The 18,967-nt window shown below is 31.6% G+C and overlaps 1 protein-coding gene across 7 annotated transcripts in view; it reads left to right on the forward strand.

Moving 5' to 3' along the window:
• The first annotated feature begins 5,717 nt into the window (after positions 1–5,717).
• LOC126748432 (CUGBP Elav-like family member 2) overlaps positions 5,718–18,967 on the forward strand; it is an 870,157-nt gene continuing 856,907 nt past the window's right edge. For 3 of the 7 annotated variants that reach the window (XM_050457679.1, XM_050457681.1, XM_050457683.1), the window contains exons 1-2: positions 5,770–5,922; positions 6,079–6,217. The gene's annotated coding sequence lies outside the window, so the exon portion shown is untranslated. Of the gene's footprint in view, positions 5,923–6,064; positions 6,218–18,967 lie in introns of those variants that run through there. The other 4 variants (XR_007664709.1, XM_050457680.1, XM_050457685.1 and 1 more) reach the window with 3 other exon arrangements.

Below are 18,967 nucleotides of genomic sequence, written 5' to 3' on the forward strand. Positions count from 1 at the left end.
TAGGTGGCCCTGATAAAATACCAGCTTTTCTCTTATATGATTGTGCTTGTATTTTTGCTAAACCGTTAACAGTTCTCTTTAATCTGGCTCTAAAACAAGAATGTTTCCCGAACCTCTGGAAGTCATCAAAGATAATTCCAGTACACAAAAAAAATGATAAAAATCTCATCGAGAACTATCAGCCAATTACAATAATCAACAACTTTTCTAAATGTTTTGAACGTGTTCTTCATTCGGCCTTATTTCCTTCAATGAGGGGTCTTATAGATCATCGTCAACATGGATTTATGAAAGGTAGATCTACCACAAACTTAGTTTGTCTTACAGAACATATATCTGAGTCAATAAATGCCAGGTCACAGGTTGACGTTATTTATACAGACTTCTCGAAGGCTTTTGACCGTCTGGATCATGGTATTCTTCTAAATAATCTTGACCAAGACTACGGTTTTTCTTCTCACCTAATACACTTTTTTAGCTCTTATCTTACGGGTCGTCTTCAGCACGTGGAATGTTATGGCCGTAGTTCGGCTCAGATAGTTGCAACGTCTGGAGTTCCACAAAGCTCCATATTAAGGCCGCTCTTCTTCAACACATTTATTAATAGTATATCGAAACAGCTCACTGTAAATAGTTTGTTATATGCGGATGATACAAAATTGTATTATGGCATCAATAGTCTCTTAGATTGTATGGAATTGCAAAATAATATTAATCTCCTCAATGTATGGTGCAAAAATAACAATCTTCCTCTCAATGCTGCCAAGTGTAAAGTTGTTTCTTACTCTTTGAAGAAAAACCTGATTATGTATGACTATACTATGGACAGTGAGACTGTCCCGAGATCAACGGAGTTCTAGGATTTGGGGGTGACATTCGACAGCACTCTTTCCTTTCAGCCACACATTCAGGACATTGTTAATCGGAGCTACAGAATGCTGGGTTTTGTCATTAGGAACGCACATAGCTTTAATAATATCTTTAGTCTTAAAATTTTGTATTTTTCTTATGTGAGATCAATACTGGAATATGCTTCTTCTGTGTGGTCACCATTTTATATGAATCATATACATGAACTAGAAAATGTTCAGCGTAAATTCTTAAAGTTCCTTTCATATAAATGTGACGGAGTGTACCCAGAAATTGGTTTTTCACATCAACGCCTACTAGAAAGGTACTCCTTTAGCAGTCTTGAGGAGAGGCGAAAATCTGCTGATCTGAAATTTTTATTTAAACTTCTTAATAATAAAATTGATTTGCCAGACTTATTACGACATGTAAATCTTCATGTGCCCCGCATATCATCTAGAAATTCTGACACATTTTACCTATCTAGACCTAGAACGAATATTTGTAAATATTCTCCAATGCGTAGAGCATGTGGCACTTTTAATTCTGTTCAGGATCAATGTGACATATTCAACTGCAGTTTGTCCGAAATTAAAAGAGTACGCTTTTCCTAGATAGTAGACATAAACAAAATTATTTTTTATTCAAGTATTGTATAATATTGTAGGAAACTATTGCTATTAATAATGTATTCTTTTTTTTTTCTCTAGTTTTGGATTGTAATTTGTATAATATTGTATTTTTTCCCCCCACTCAATAATTGGAATTTTTTCTGTGGAGTGGTGTAATTGAAATAAAATAAAATAAATAATATTGTTTATGGAAAAATAACTGGTGAATCTGCTAGTGTACCTCCTGGAGTGACAGAAAAGTGGTTTAAAACTGTATGGCCTGAGAAAGGAAAAGGGTATACAAGTGACCACATTTTTAACGTAGATGAGACAGGTCTGTTCTACAAAATGCTTCCAGACATGACACTGAAAGTTAAAGGCGAAAAGTGCAAGGGAGGGAAAATGTCCAAAGAGAGAATTACTCTTTTTGTTGCTGCCAATATGTCTGGGTCAGAAAATCGTAAGTTGATTGTTATTGGAAAATCAAAAAACACCCGTTGTTTTAAAAATGTTAAGACATTACCTGTTACCTACATGTCTAACAAAAAAGCCTGGATGACTTCAGACTTGTTTATTAAGATCTTATGAGATTGGGACTCTGAGCTAATGAAGAAAAAAAAAGAAAATCTTACTCCTAGTATGAATGGAATAGGGTATCACAACGAACAATCAATAATTGTTTTAAACATGCCGGATTCCTAGAACAGACACTGGAAACTGCCGACTCTGAAGACGACATTCCTTTAGCCGAGTTGGCAAGAAGAATAAGTAATGACTTTGATACAGAAGATTATGTGCCTCTAGCTGTAATTAAAAAAAACTTTAAATTAACTGATAAATTATGGACTAGTTTCATAGATTCTAATAGTCACTTAGACACAAACAGTACTTTGGGTGACGAGCAAATTGCAGCGGAGGTCCTTACAATTGAGGATACCCAAGATCAAGGTGAAGACGGCAGGTCTGAGGACGAAGAAGAATTTAATCCACCATCTATTGAAGAAGCTTTACGAGCAGTGAAAACCCTAAACAGTTTTGTATTATACAATAATGCGAGTGACGAAAATCTTTTAGACACAACCAGTATTATTGAGAAAAAAATTGAATCAATTTAATTTAACTCGCGTTGCAAAAAAACAAAGATAACAGATTTTTTACTAAATTAACTACATAATTGTTTTTATATGTACATACATACAAATGTATTTTATGTACTATGTAGGTTTACCTTACGTTACCCGTATCAGTGTAAATTTAGTTTTTTTTATGGATTTTCATTTTTGGTTTTTTGCTTTGTATGTATCTATGTATTTTCAGGGTTTTGTAAAATTAAAAAATATTTATAACATACATAATTATGTATGTACATAGTTTTATTTGAAAAAAAAAGACGTAGTGTATGTAGGTCCTTTAATAACGACGGCCGTTTATAACGACACATGATCATTGGTCCCTTCGCCGTCGTTATATCTGACTTTCACTGTATTCAATGTTTTTTTTTTCGGGATTTGGATCATCTGTATCTGTCTTAATAAAGAGAAGGAAAGAGATAAGCAGCTGCTTTTTTAGACATTTTAGTTACCAGCAATAAGACTGTTTTATGGTTTGAAGTTTACCGTAAGGCCACCACTACGGACAATATTATCCAGTACTCCTCAAACTCTCCATACTCGCACAAGCTTGCTGCATTCAGCTCACTTCTCTATAGACTTTTTAATATTCTATTATCACCGGAATCTTTTTATAAAGAATTAAATATTATTAGGCACATTGCTATTAATAATGTTTTCACTAGACCGCATTAATCAACTCTATTTAAATAAATATAAATTGACCTACAATCTAATTCACAAAGAAAGTACTAAACAGATCTTTAGAGGCATGATATTTTTTTGTACTATATCACTACATTTGGCAAAATTTTGTCAACACCTTAATCTTTCAATTGCCTTTAAAACAGCCAATAACATAAAAAAACATTTGGTTAGTGTTATAGATAAAACCTCTCTTAAAGTCGGGAGTATACTCCCTAAAGTGTGATGACTGTAGCGCTGTGTATATCGGTCAATCTGGTAGAAAAATTTCTACCTGTATAAAAGAACACGTTGCTTCGGTTGAAATATATAAGAAACAAACTCAGTCTTTGCCCACCACTTGTTATCTTCACTTCATAATTTTTCTCCCAATAATTGAGCTGAAGTCCTTCATGTTTAGCCCAAAAGTAAAAAACTTGACCTTTTAGAGAAAAAACCCGGTTCTTGTGTGCGTAAACGATCTCTTTAATTTTGAACCTCACCTCATTTTCAATAACCTTGTGGAATAAAGTATTTCAACCCTTCTCGAATTTATTTCAAATGAGTTGCTACGTACCTGAACCAAAATTAAATCTGAGTAACAAGGATGATTCAGATTTAATTTTGAGACCAGTTTGTTGCGAGTATGTCTCACGCTAAAAATTTTATTTAAGTTTTTATTTGATCTGTTATTGTTTTTCTAACTTTTAATTGTGTGTAAAATGTGATGTGTGCTTTGGTGTTTTAGGTAATTTTAAGCTTTTTTACCCTTATTTTTATTTTAACGGCATGTTTTTGTATAGTTTTAGACCTGATGATCCTCTAATTGAGCGAAACACGTGTCGTCGATAATTAAATTGTTGGTGAGACCGTGACTTGGTTGTTTTTCTTCGTTTGTTTATGTGTATGTTTTGTTCAGTAGTTTTTTTTTAATAATTTACAATACAAATTTCTGAGATTTGCAATTTCTTAATTTAATAAATTATTAAATCTTTCTCTGCCCATCTGATATATCCCATCTCTAACATACATTTTAAAATTTTTGTTATTTAATTTACCTCTAATATTTTGGGGTACAAAGCTGATTTGTGAAATGTAATGCTTACTGTATCGCTGATCAATAGTTTTTCGCGGTACTAATGCATTCTGATTCTGAGCTCGAGTTGCATAAGAATGAACTACATTTTCAACAGAAATGTCTCCTTTATGCAGGTTCATTAGCAATTTCTGCACATATTATTACCGCAAATCAAATATGCCAGTAATAACAAAAAACCGATTGGAAGAAAACAGTTTATTTTTATCATATATAATTTTTATTATCTATTTCTGGACAACTTCAAGAGAACGCATATGACAGTTTCTTATTCCACCCAATACACTTAATCCAAGTCAAAAGGTTAAGTGTGATTGTACTAAAGCAAAATATAATGTTTTCAAGTGCTCTTAATCCGAAAATTTTTATTAAAGGCTTTTTATTTTATTTGTCACTTCACATACATGTATATCCCATTTTAAGTGTATGTCTAATGGTACGCCCAAATATTTCATTGTTTCTGCTTCTGGTACTAAAATGTGTGTGTCTATATTAAGTGGTCCCATTTTTGGCAAATTGCTTGCATAAGATGTAAATGTTAAGTATTTTGTTTCAGATATATTTAAAGACAGTTTGTTTATTTGAAGCTAATTCACAATGTTTCTTAAGTCTTTCTCAGCCTTAACTTTTACAGATTGCCATAAATCCCCAGAGTAAAATATGGCAGTATCATCTGCGTAGCTTATTATTTGTCCCAGTACTCATTTTAAGTAAGTCGTTGATATACAGGGTCAAGGAGCCTCAAAATAATGTGCCACAAGACTACCCTTACCATTTAATTTTTTTCCAAGATGGCGCCCAGGAGCCATCTTCAAATTTTCATCTGTCAATTTTGCTTTAAAACATAGTATTCATTCATCAATTGCATTTCCTTAAGTTTCAATATTTTTAATTGATCAGTTTAAAAACTAAAGACGAGAAAGGACATTTAAGAAAAGAACTGTATATATCCACTCTATTATTGGACTTTCTCTGTTGAGTGATGTAAATAAATAAATAAAATGAGCTTAGATAATATGTTCGATTTAGGTCACATATGAATTTAATTTTTAAAAGGCAATTTTTCAACAAGATTAATTATCCAAGAAGCATCTTCTCATGTTCTCATCCAGGTAAAACATCCTCTGAGTAAAACTGCCAGGAGTATATTGAATGTATTTTAGTTGATTAAAAAAAAAACAAGAAAGAAGGTGATATCGGTCCTTTTTAATCATATTGGGACCCCCAACACGAAAACAATTTCTCCAATTAGTCATCAATCTCCTTCAGTGAAGACGCGGGCATATCAAAAATCGGCATGAGCCTCTCTCTGTTCCAGAGGGCGCCTGGCATTCAGGCAGCCACCAAATTGAATCCGCGACGTCGGACGACGCTGACGACGGCTACGGTAAGCGTCCCTATACATCCACATCCAGCTCTAGTGCAGTGCGAGGCGTCCAGACGAACGGTATGATGTGCGTCGCGACGATGCCGGGAAAAAGGACGCTGAACAGAACGTGGATGATGTTCATGCCACGACGACGGACAACACGGCTTTTTTATTTTAAATCGACACACGGCGGCAACCATCGGGGTAGATTTTGATTAATTTTTTAACCAACCAGATACTCTTCTTTTTTTTTTATTAAAAAAAAAATAAAATTTTTCAAAAGTTTCTTCATTGGTTGGAAAAATTCAAAATTTCCCTGCAGGTAGCAAAATGCACATCTTTCTTTTATTTGCAATTTAGCATTCTCATAAAACTGTGTGACAAGACGTCTCTGTAATTTAAGTTTTCAATTTTATAAAAGTGATTTATCAGTTTTAAATTAGTGTGCCAATTCGGCTTGTTTTTAACAAATTGAATGGAAAAATTACGTCTTATTGAGGTAAATCTCTGGATTGAACTTGAGCTTTGCATTTTTTTTTTGGTATTTTTTTTTAGGCAACCACTATTATTTAACAGAAAAAAGAATTTTTTCTTAACAGTGAGGCACTAAGAAACTACAAGTTATTAGACATTTTACTGTTGACATCCCAAAAAATCCCACAAGAAATGATAAATATTTGTGTGTTGGCTTTTCTAATATTGTTTTTAAATCAATTACTATTTATTATATTTTATTGGTAACATAGCAATTGATTTTTTTATTACCTTTAATATTAAAAAGTTTGCAATTATTTAATATATTGCTTTAAAAATGTTGTGTCAGTTAATAAACTAATTTTAACAAATTATCAGGATCCTCTTTAGCGATAAAACACAAAAACGTTAATACTTAATTTAAATATTTAAAACAATATAATTTTAAATTAATGCTGACCATCAAGTAATATTAAATTTATTTGTATAATACGAAATATTTAAATTAATTTAGTGTGTGTTTTGCGTATAATTTTTTTACAATTAAAAGAAATATAAAATTAATGATTGAACATGATTGTATATTAAATTTTAAAAATCATTTTTCGTGTCTGAAATTAAGTCTACATTGTTATTAGCATATTCATTCTTTCTTATTAAGAATGGTTTATTAGAAAAGTAAAAATAATCTATTTCTCTAAGGATACTCTATATAATATTACATCAATTAACATTTTTCATTACAAGTCAAATATATGGAAGTAGTAAACTGTTTTTACAATGGAATAAAAAAAAATTAAATATGATGTAAAAATCTTTTTTTACATTAAATAAAAGCCAGGCATCTTTATCTTAATCTTTACATTTAAATTAGATAGTTTCTCTATTCATGAATAAAGCATTTTTTAGGGTAAGCCCTTAACCAGCTAATGAATGTTGATAAATCCTTAAACCAAGTTCTGTTAAGGTCAACTGTTTAAATAGCGTCATAAATCTATGACCATTTCTTATTTTTTTAAGTATTTTTTAAAGATTAAAATTATACTAAAAATGCACATAATATCATAGCCTAAAATTTTATACAATTTTTTTTTTATTTTTAAGGGTTTTATTAGCATCTATTACTTTACTACTTACAATACAATGTTGTATTTTGAAAATTGTACCAAAAATACTTTATAAATGGCAAAGTTAATATCCTCCATATGTTGAAACTTAAATCAGAAATTTATTATGGACCTTACATTTCTTCTTCTTCTACTTATCCCCATCCTTGTCTAATATTCCGCAACCACGAAAGCTTTCTTCTTCGTATTACACTCTTTCCTCCTTCGACTTTATCTTAAAGGATAAAGCGCAAGAATTTTTAGCGTTCGCATAATATATCTTAAGTAAAATATTTTTCTACGTTCTATTTGTGCTCTTCGAAGAACTTCTTTATTTCTTATATGGTCCACCCATGATATTTTCAACATTCTTCTAATTTAATTATGGAACTTGCTTTTAATGTCCAGGCCTTTACACCATACAAAAGAACTGACCAAACGCAACATTCTCAAGTTCTGTATCTTAGTTTGAAGTTTAGATTTTTATTTGTGAGAAATTTTTTGAGTTTACGAAAAGTTGCTTTAAATTGTTTCATTCTGCATCCATTGGGTCCCAATTTTGGTTCAACATACATCCCAGATACTTTATTACGTCACTTGCTCAATATTCTTTTTATCTACCTACCTAATTTGTGAAATATTAGTCTTACTCACGATAATAAACTTCGTTTGCTTGTTTGATTTACGCACTTTAATAATTCCTGAAAATCGTTTGTATTATCCCCGATTATTACAGTATCATCTACATATCTGATGTTATTGACATGTATACTACTTGCTTTAATACCTATAGGATTATCTAAACCAATTCAGAAAACACGCTTTCCCAATGGAGATTGAACAACACCGCTGATAAAACGCAGCCTTACCTAACACTCTTTTTTTATATCGAACTGCTCGGTTGTGAACAAGTTGCTCGATCGAATATCTGCTTTCTGGTTCCAGTACAGATTGCTAATTAATCGAATATCTTTATCATCTAGACTCTTTAAGGTACAATATTATGATGTCATGTTTAACATTATCGGAGGCCTTCACATAATCGAGGAAACACATGAAAATATACTTTCTTCGGACATGACAAGTCTTGTGTTAAGGTTTGTATACTGAATATTTCTTGTCTTATTCCGAAGCCATTTTTAAACCCAAACTGACTGCTGCCGCTGTGAGTATAAAGTACAACGAAGCCAGTATTATAAATGCTGTTAATGAGTTTGGAAATTATCTTTATGTTCTGTTTATTAATAGATTGAAACATGTCAGAAAATATATTATTAGGACCTGGAATTTTGTAATTCTTCATAAGCTTCTCCGCATGTCTGATGTCTCTTATTAATATATATTGTCCTATCAGCTCTTCTAATTGAATCGTTGGGTTGTTTGTTCGGTTGTCATTAAAAAGCCTAATTGCATATTCCTTCCAGATATCTGATATCTTATTTAATTAATTTCATCTCTAAAAATTTGTTTTGATTCTTTTTTTATATATCTTAGCTATTTCTTTCACTTTTTTGTGTAGGTTGAAAGTATCATTAGGATGACTGAGATATTCAGCTTCTTCACATCGTTCAGTAAGCTGTTTTTCCTTTGCTCCTCATTTCTAATTCTCCTTTGTAATTCTCTATACTTGTTATTGTCATTCTGAATTTTGCATAGTCTTCGTTCATCCATTAGCTCTAATATTTCTCGGGTTATGTATTCGTTTTTTGTTGTGTTTGTCATTTTGAAGTTTTCAAATTTTTGATTTGAGATTTCAAAAGCTTTTTTTATGTTATACCAATATCCTTCAAGTATTGTGTGTACTTATTTTGAATGTCCGTATTTTTAAGCGCCTTTATGTCGAATATTTTCTTCTTATTTTTCGTGACTAGGCATTATGGTAACACTGGTTATCAGGTTCTTGAAGCTATGATTAATATACAGGGTGTCTCATTATTAATGGTAAATATTTTAATAGCAGATTCCTCACATAAAAATAATGAGGTTGGGTTAAATTTTCCTAGTCCGAAAATGAAATGCAACCAAGATACAGGGTGATAAACATGATTTTTTGTTTAATTTTAAAAGATGATTTAAAGGATGATTTTTTTTTTAATTTTGTCTATAACTTTAGCAGTTGTTTTTTGTTTTAAACTAAATTTGGCATTTGGAAGTTTTTTATATGCCAAATCTAATTTTATTAGGTTTTTTTAATTATCTCATAGAGGAGTCCCCAGCCACATTTTAGTGGTATTTTGAACTCCATAGCTCTTTTACGCCCTGTATAATTTTATTTTTTATTATAAATATGCATTCTGCAAGCATTTTTGCTTACAAAAGATATACCTTAAAAATGTCTCTAGGATTACTCATTTTCTAGATATTTACATTTAAAGATTTTAAAGACATCCATGAAAGCCATATTTTAAACTATTTAAATTGCTATATTACATTTTAAATGATTAATAAATAAAAATATAAAACCTAAATAATTACTTTAAAATAAAAATTATCAATATTTGCCAGTAAATGTTCCACATGGCCTCCATTTGTCTCAAGACATTTTAAAATTCTTCTATTAAAAGACCGCCGAATCTTAAAAAATAATTGCTCATTTCGAAATGACTCAGCAGCAGCTTGAATTTTTTCTAATAATTCCCTTGTGTTTATTTGATTTTCGTAAACAATGGATTTCATGTATCCCCATACGCAAAAATCCAATGGAATGAAATCAGGACTTCGTGCGGGCCAAGGTCCTTGACTTCCACGTCCTATCCAGTTGAAATTAGCATTAAGATATTCTCTCACGGGTCTAGCAAAATGCGCAGGAGCGCCATCTTGCATAAAAATCATATCTTGGCGCAGATTTAGAGGCAAATTTTCTAAATGATCAATGAGTTTTGTTTCTAAAAAGTTTAAATATAATTCACCGTTTAGATTTGGAGGTAACTCGTAAGGTCCTAAAAAAAAAATTGTCTATAACACCACACCAAATATTAACTTTAAATTCGTGTTAAAAGTGTCTTTCAGTAATGAGGTTTGGATTTGCAATATCCCATGAATGTTTGTTTCTAAAATTAAAAATTCTCCGTCGCGTAAAAGTCGCTTCATCCGTCAACATAATTTTATTAATAAATAGGGGATCTTGATTTTGTTGTTCCTGGATATAGCGGGCGAAATCTAATCTCGCTGGAAGTTTTGTCTCCAAAAGATTTTGTACTGGCGTAAAATGGTATGGATAAAGACGCTCACTATGAAAAATTCTTAAAACTGAGGACTTACTAATTCCAGTTCTTGCCGCCATACGCCTTATATCTGGATCTGCAGCAACCTGGACTAACACTTCTTCTTCTTGGTCCACATTACGTCTATTTGGACGCCCAATATCTCGCTTTGGCCTGAATGAACCCGTTTCCCCAAGTCTCTGGTAAACGTTTTTGAAGAGTTTAAAATCTGGCTGCCTCCTATTTGGATACAATTGCGCATAACGTCGACAAGCTCTTAAACCGCTGTAATTTGCTTGGGCATAAACACAAACCATATCTCGCATTTCCGAATCAGAAAAATATTGGTGTCTAGGCATCTTAACCTAAAGTGATAAATAAAAACTACTGGAACTAACACTAACGCAACAAGTAACAATTATTAACAGAACTATTAATAACTAACAAAAATAACGCAATAAAGGGTAATAAAGTAACTAATCGTGTGAGCTATAATGCGCCACAGCAACTAAAAAAACATAAATCGTTATAGTGACTTTGTTTATTTTAATTTTTTTTGTTAGACACACCCCACTTATTTTTTTTTCTCAACTTAAAGTAGAAAAATATTCATTTTTTCGTTAGCGCATTGCAAGCTTTAAGTCCAGATATCTCGAGAACGGTAAATCCTAGCGACATCTTTAAGGTATACCTTGTTTGCAGAATAGAAATTTATAATAAAACATTACATTATACAAAGTGTAAAAAAGTTATGGAGTTTAAAAAAGACTAAAATAAGGATGGTGGCGCCCTCTATGAGATAATTTAAAAAAATTAAGTTTTATATTTGGCATATAAAGAAACCCCCACAGACCAAATTTCATTAAAAACAAAGAACAAATGCTTAAGTTATGAGCAAAATTTAAGAAAAAACTTAATGTTTATCACCCTGTATCTTGGTTGCATTTCATTTTCGGACTAGGAAAATTTAACCTAACCTCATTATTTTTATGAGAGGAATCTGCTGTTAAAATATTTACCATTATTAATGGGACACCCTGTATATGATTAAAATAAATTTCAGGTAATAATTTGATATACTTAATTGAAGATAAATTAACATTTCATAAAAAATTTAATTTTCTTTATAATATTTCATTATAAAATGAAATCAAATAAATTGATGCTTGTGGTCTTAAGACTAAGCCAACAGACGAAATGTCTGATTTTAAAATTTATAATTGTATCTTGTAGTCAAGAGATTTTAAATTTAAAATACTATGCTTCCAGATTAAGAATTGTTCTTTAAATTTAGTTATTGTTTTTCTTTTTTAAGGTATAATTAATCCAATATATATTATACAAATTAAATAAAAAAATAATAATTAGACATAATGTAAAATAGATACAACTATAATTACTAGTTTATCAGTATTCATATTAGATTTTTTTAAATAATTAGGTGAAATTAAAAATATATAAAAGCTTGTTTAATTTTTGTTGTTGGATATAGGTAAAAAGAAACTACTTCAGATAACCGATTTATATATTTTGGTCGACGTTTTGGTCTTTATGAGACCATCCTTATACACTCGAAATATACACAAAAGCACAAATCAAATCATATATTCTGGCATCGTTGAAGAGGTCAAATTTTCACACACAGTAAAAGTAATTATTAATTTTCAATTAAGAGTAAGTTTTCTTTAACCTGGTTTAAGTATTTTGCCCATATCTTTTAAAGAATTGAATATTATGGTGTAAATCACAACTAAAATTTAAAAAACTAGCATTTAACACACTTCCCATAGATCATGTTATTATATGTAGATGTAGAATATGTTATAGATCAAGTTGACGAAAACAAAGAAAAACACAAAGTTACGGTCTCACAACATGATTTTAGGTCGGATGATGCTCTAACTAGAGCGAAATACGTGTAGCTTGTGATTTTGTGTTTTTCTTTGTTTTCGTCAATTTGTATGTTAGTCTCTTGGAGAATAATGGATGAGATTTTTGTATTTATAGATCAAGTGCAAGATGAAAATATTAAAATATAGAAACGCAATAAGTTGGTTAATAAAGTAACAAATTTTGTTAAATATAATAAGAATAATGGTTCACGTTTGATTAAAGTTGATAAACTAACAAACAATTTTTTTAAACCAAATCCTAACCATAACCTAATCATAACAATAAAAAAAATTAACAATATTCCTTAAGTAATTAAACAAAATTTGCCCAATTTGTAAAGAACATACTTATGAAAACAAATAAGAAATTAATAATTAATTGATTGGTGCTTTTGACAGAGATCATCACTAGGTATATAAAAAAAATCCTTTAAAATCGTCAATTTATTGCAAAATTTTTAGTTACCACCAAATTATGTCTTAGTATCATTGTATTTAATTTTTTTGGTTTATACATTTTCCATCAAACCTTGTCATTGCAATTTTAGCAAAAAAATAAGGCCGTTATCTTTGCAATAATTTATAAAGCTCTTAAATTTCGTTTTTCAAAATAATTATTTCAATTTTGTGGGTAAGTTTTACCCACAATATCTGTGAAAAGATTATATTAGAACTTATAATATTTAATTACTTTTAAGAATGAAAACACCATTGTAATGCAATTCATATAATTCTATGTTGTGAATGCAAGCGTCTTCTTGAATGAAGGTTGGCAATCACATTGGCAAATGCGTGTCTATCTTATGCCGTTTTAAAGACGTGATCGAAGTTCAAGCCTTTTCTAATGTTTCGACGGGGATAGTCACTTCTTTAAGTTAAAGGTTCGTTTAAGTTCATATTTAATTATGGTAGAATCTTTATTATTATTGTTAGTAATTGGTACTTCTCCTAAGTTGGAAAATAAATCTTGGCTGTAATTTTTCTCTATGACTATTTTCTTGGAAATGTCTTTTGCTTATTTTGTTTTTTATAAAAGGTAAAAACACAAAATCTACAGCATCACAAATAGCATCATCAGACCATAACATACACAAAACACCTAACATATAAATAAACAAAGCTTACAATGATTTATTTTATGTTAGGTTATTTTTTACATTTATTTATATGTTAGGAGTTTTTTGTATGTTATGGTCTGATGATGCTCTAGTCGAGCGAAACATGTAACCGTTGTCATTTTATTAAATGTATTTGTGATGCTGTAGATTTTGTGTTTTTACCTTTTATAAAAGTGTATGACCAGCATCTTTGGGATAATGGGTGAATTTTTCGAGTTATTTTGTTTTATTTTTGCATCCACGGAGCTTGATCTGCGGGAAAATTTTGGGTGTTGGGTTTCTTTGTGAGTTTAAGTCTCATAGAATAGTAACTTCTTTCTTCCTTGTGAAATTTAGTAATTTCTTGAGCTCGCTATACTATTAATTGTTACTTATCTCAAGCTCATCCAGTGGTTTAAGGTCAAACGTCAAAACATTTAAAGGGAATAATCAAAAGGAATAATTAAGAGATTTTCTGAACGTAAAGAAGTACAAAACCTCATGTTCTTATTAACAGTAATTCTAAAACCGTTCTTGCAGCAAAACTATAAAAAGAGACTCTTAAATAAAATTAAGAACCACCCAAGTAACACAAATAAAAAACAGGTTATCGACAAATGCTGCTTATTTCAACTTAAAATATAAAAAAATCAATGTTTTGTTTCTTTTTCCGCTCCAAAGAATTGATAAATAGATTAGCTGCTTGAAATTGACGATTGCCTGAAGTAGTTTTTTTTTACCTATATCCAATAAAAAAAATGATTTAAGCTTAGAAACTGAGGTCGCAAGAAATAATTCACAAAAAATTAAAGGCTTACTACATTTTTTACTAAAAATAAATTTAAAAGTGTTTTTTTTTTTAAATTTGATAGTGCTAAATTTATGGCAAAAATTACGGGTCAAAATAAGAAGGGAATGACATCATTTTAATTATGTTTGTTCATATTCTTATATGAAAATTTAATTTTTTTTTGGAATAAACTTAATTAATTTGTTTTAACCCTGAACTACTACCGACACATTTTTATTACGTATGTACTACTGATGGGTCCATAATAATAAAGTTGTCATAAAATCAATAAAAAGAACACTTAGGGGCACAATTTCTTGCAGCATTGATTGCAAATGGGCAACTTACATATTAGGGCGGAGCAATAGCAGAGCAGAGCCATAACGGAGTTATAGGTAAAAAAAAAATCCTTTTTTTATTAAGCCTGGGTTCGGAATAATTGCCTTTTAGTTAGTTAAGTAAATTGGTGAATTTTTGTCAAAAAATATTTGGTCATTCAGGTTTCTTTTTTTATTTTAAAATCGGGAAAAATCTAAAAAAATGCAATTTTTGTTGCAGCTCTTTGCTTGTTTTTTTTAAAATAAAAAATAATTAATAATAATTTATAATTAATAAAATAAAAACGAGGAGGTGGCTGCAAAGCGGATTCCACCCCCTCCCTCCCACTCCCATCCTCCCATTAGTCTAAAAACCTACTAGTTAAGTAACCTAAGTAAAATCTTTTTTTGTCTCCATCTGGGGTATAGCTTTTCTAGAAGCAATTTTTGCTCGAATAAAGCCATCTCTAGCCGTATTTCCACATACTGATGTAGACGCTTCAGTCACCATCTTAATAATATGTCGTTCGACTGCCTGAGTGTGGCATGGGAAATTTAGAATTTCTATGGTATCGGGAATATTAGCAACCATTTCTCTAAGATTTATTTCTGACATGCCTTTTGTCAATGGAGGCTCCGTAACTTCATCTGATTACTATTCAATAAGCTCTGTATAATCGGTAGCATCAAAGTTCATTTTTGGCACTTTAAAATCACGAAGCTGGTGATTAGTTTTAGAACTACGACATTTTAAAATTCGTCGCAAGGCCAGCTCTCTAATGTGCTTTCTGTCATCTCCTAGCATTGCAATTAAAATGTTTTCTGAATGGGCAAAAAATGCATTTCTTTGGATAACTTTATTTACAATGTTTTTACATTTTGTCGGTAAATATCGAGAAGCTTGAATTAAATGGAATAAATGTTTGGGTCCATACTTACAAGCAGGTTTGTGCTTTATCATGAACCAGGTTGTAGCATATACCTTAACAACAAACTCGGCTAATATATTTAATTCAGTCGATGGTTGTTCTATTGTAACATACAGTCTTAATATTCTGTTAGCTGTTGTCAACCATCGTGCATGGGACAGCTTTCCTGGTTGTTTAGCGGTCAACTGAGAGGAAATATTACCTTCTCCTATTGCTAAAACCATCTCATATAAGTACTTTTGGTCTGACTTAAATCGGTAAAATTTATTGGAGGCAATTTGAAGTCAGGTTTAATAATCCGAAATGGCACAACCCGATTTTTTTCATAATTACCTAGCTGCTTTCCTATGGGACTAGTAAATCCTCTAGGATCATTGGTCTTACCATCTATTTCTAGAACTAAGTGACGAAGGGGAAGTTCATTACGGTGCAACAGACCTATAAACCAATGAACTGGTTTTCCTAAGCATATTTCTAACTGTTTTATAACACCATTCTTAAACCCTGTATTTACAACTATGCCATCACATCCTACAACCGAAATGTTGTTAAAATTTTCACCCAAATGATTTTGAAGAAAATTAAAAAGACTTGTCTTGATACTACTTGCACTCCCGGAAGTAGGCGTCACATGACCTAAGTAAATTGAACCTGGCTCTGCAACAAGAACTACATGTTCCTCGGTTATTTGCTTATTGTGAAACGAAGATCCGATTTTCTCAACCACCAGAGTCTTATCCTTTCTACCGTCGAAGTAAATTCCGGAAATTTCTTTTAGCTGGTCCCTCTTCATTTTAGCTAAATTATCCCTACGTCTTTTTCTTTCTCTTCTAATTTTTCTTCTATCGATTATTAGGGATGGGTCCTCGTCACTTACTAAATTGAAATCAGGAAGTACAGCATTTACCAGGAGAGACGCATTTCGATCTGAGAGTCCACCCTTGTCACATACCTCAGCCACATTAGATAAAACTAATCCTTTTTTGTAAGGCATTCTTGGAGACGTTGATGCTTGTAACTCTTAAGACTTAGCACAATCGGCAGATTCTTTGTTATAGATCGGGTTGCAGTAGTCGTCCTCTGTTTCTTCACTTTCATTTTGAATCCTAATACAGTCTAAATTCGAGTCTTTACTTTTTTCAATTTTCTTCTCAAATCTTTTTTTTAAGCTCTTTTCTTTCTAAAGTCTTTAAAACTGCCTTGGTTGTAATATTGCTTTTTATATTTTATGTTATTTTTTTGCTAATTACTAAATATTTTGTACGCCGCACATTATTCAAAGGCAATCCTCCTAATACTTGAAGTAAAATTTAAGAAACCTAGATTGCCACAAAATTGGATTTTTCAAATTTTTCTAAATTTTTGCATTCAAAAAGGAACCTGAAAACGTCATCGCACAATGAAATTTTTTTTTAAATTAAATTATAACCTTAAAAGGCAACTATTCGACACCCGGGGATAAGCTGTTTTAAATTTTTTTTTTATTGCTCCGCCCTATTACATATGTCACACTGGATAGCAGTTTTCCTATCCTTGTTGGTGGGGCATGTGGCACACCTTTTTCTTTTACTTTCCTCAGGAGGTACTTGAGGCTGCTCAGAAACTGGATTCGCAACCCCCAAAAGTTCAGCAGTGAGGATTCGTACATTTGAGTGCACCTTCTTGTTGGCCATTCTGAGTCGCAAATGTTCATCTATTAATTGCTTCCCAAGAGTTTTGATAAATGAGTATCGTTTTATTTCTTTACCTTTTGATGCAAATTGGTACAATACTCAAGAATTTACATCTGCAATGTTGAATATAGCAAAAAAAATTGCCATTGGCCAACGGTTAGTTCTTCTGGATACTCAATACAACGCACATTTCGCATCTAATGCGTCATCTCCAGATTTTGTTTCATTATAAAAATGAATTATCTCCGGCTTTTTGGTTGTTTCGTTGACAGAATTGACATGCTAGAAAGTAATATAACGCTTTTACTTTTTTTTGGCACATAGCTCACTATAGTGGTTGACGAAGTAAATCCAAACGTTGATGAATGAATTGCACGTTTTCGGTTCGGTAAAAATTCAGGTGGTACAGAGTTTTTATTTTTTCGTAAGGTTGCCATGTACGTCAAACTGTTTTTCTTGAGTTCGTCGACGAGTTCCACTGAACTGTACCAGTTATCCCCGGTGATGTTCCTGTTGGTGCCTTTAACACACTCCACAAGCCTAAGAACCACTCTTGTTGGATTTGATAATGTAGCCTTTTTTGCACCATCAACTTTTATTTCGGAACCGGCATAAATCTCTGCATCTACGAGATAATGCGTTTTAGCGTCAGCCAAAACCTGCACTTTAATTCCATATTTGGCAGGTTTGTTCGGAATATACATCCGAAATCCACGCCTTTCTCGAAACGGTACAAGCATTTCGTGTACAGTTAGGGAAATTCCCGGTGAATAACATGACTTTGATCTAGCTACAAACTCATCAAATAATTCCGACACAGCGGCCAACTTATCAGTTTTTACTCTTTCTTTTCGGGTTTCTACATTGTCAAATCTGAGACAGCTTAATAAAAACGGAATTGTGGTCGCTCAGTATTTCATTGTCCTCTTCATTCTCGTCAGCCAATCTTTCTAGTTCCTCTAACACAGCTTCTCTGTTTGGAACACCAACGGATACACTTTTCCTGCTCGAGCCTATTTGGTTTGAGTCTTCCATACTTTTCCAAAAGTCTTCAGACTCTAAAATATTTCTTAACGCATCTTCTGACAATGCCCTAGAACTGGACGCCATTGCGTTGCATTTACTGGAAGATAGTAAAAAACACATTTTATATCTATTAACTTATGGACACTAGTACCTATTCTTGTGAAATAGATAAATACCTTGCAAAAAATAACAACGAAATAGATACTTTCAAACCAATAAGCAGTTATTAACTTGTCGCGTATTTACTACTGATGGGTCCTCAGGACCCAGTAAACACTGCCTTTGAACCTCGCCGACACGAACGAATACTGAAGTATGAATCTATGCCGGCGAAATTACGCGTATGGTATTGCGGAGGAGTACCGAGACAGAGAGTATCCAATGTTGCCAAACTTAAAAAATATACCCTATTTAAAAAATAAAATAAAAATAAGATGGGTCGTCAGGACCCATCAGTAGTAGCTACGGGTTAAATTTAGTTTTTGGAAAGAATGTGCATACATGTGATGATGGTTGATAATAACCGAATCGGTGAATTTAAAATCTTATATAAGCAATATTAGTTTTCCAAATAGTAATATTTAAATTATATTTTAACTAAAGACTTTTTTTCCAAAAATAGATATATGTAAATAATTTTGGAAAATTTTCAATTTTAGTCAAAAACTTCAACAGTTCTTAGGGTTTTAAAAGCTTTCTAAACTTAAAAAAAAATATTTAAAAATAATTTTAAAATTTTATT

This window comes from Anthonomus grandis, chromosome 22, assembly GCF_022605725.1.
Source record: "Anthonomus grandis grandis chromosome 22, icAntGran1.3, whole genome shotgun sequence".
NCBI lineage: Eukaryota > Metazoa > Arthropoda > Insecta > Coleoptera > Curculionidae > Anthonomus > Anthonomus grandis.